Source organism: Meleagris gallopavo, chromosome 6 (assembly GCF_000146605.3).
Source record: "Meleagris gallopavo isolate NT-WF06-2002-E0010 breed Aviagen turkey brand Nicholas breeding stock chromosome 6, Turkey_5.1, whole genome shotgun sequence".
Taxonomy (NCBI): Eukaryota; Metazoa; Chordata; class Aves; order Galliformes; family Phasianidae; genus Meleagris; species Meleagris gallopavo.
This window is the reverse complement of record NC_015016.2, coordinates 23,949,762-23,950,004: the sequence shown is the minus strand read 5'-3', so window position 1 is coordinate 23,950,004 and position 243 is coordinate 23,949,762.

Genomic DNA, 243 nt, shown 5'->3' with positions numbered 1-243 from the left:
TAATCCTTACATTTCTTTTGTTGAATCTCACATAAAGTACAGTAAATGAAAAATAAGGACACCTGCAGATGTATGGGGATAGATAACTTTGTTGGTACTAAAGAAAACAGCAGATGTGATACAGAGCAAAATAACCTCATGCCTGTGACAGAACCTGGAACCATGAGGACAGGACCTCTACCTCCAAACTGAGGAAAAGCCATTAATCTCATTAAATGAAGTTAGAAATGTGATCTCCTAGAC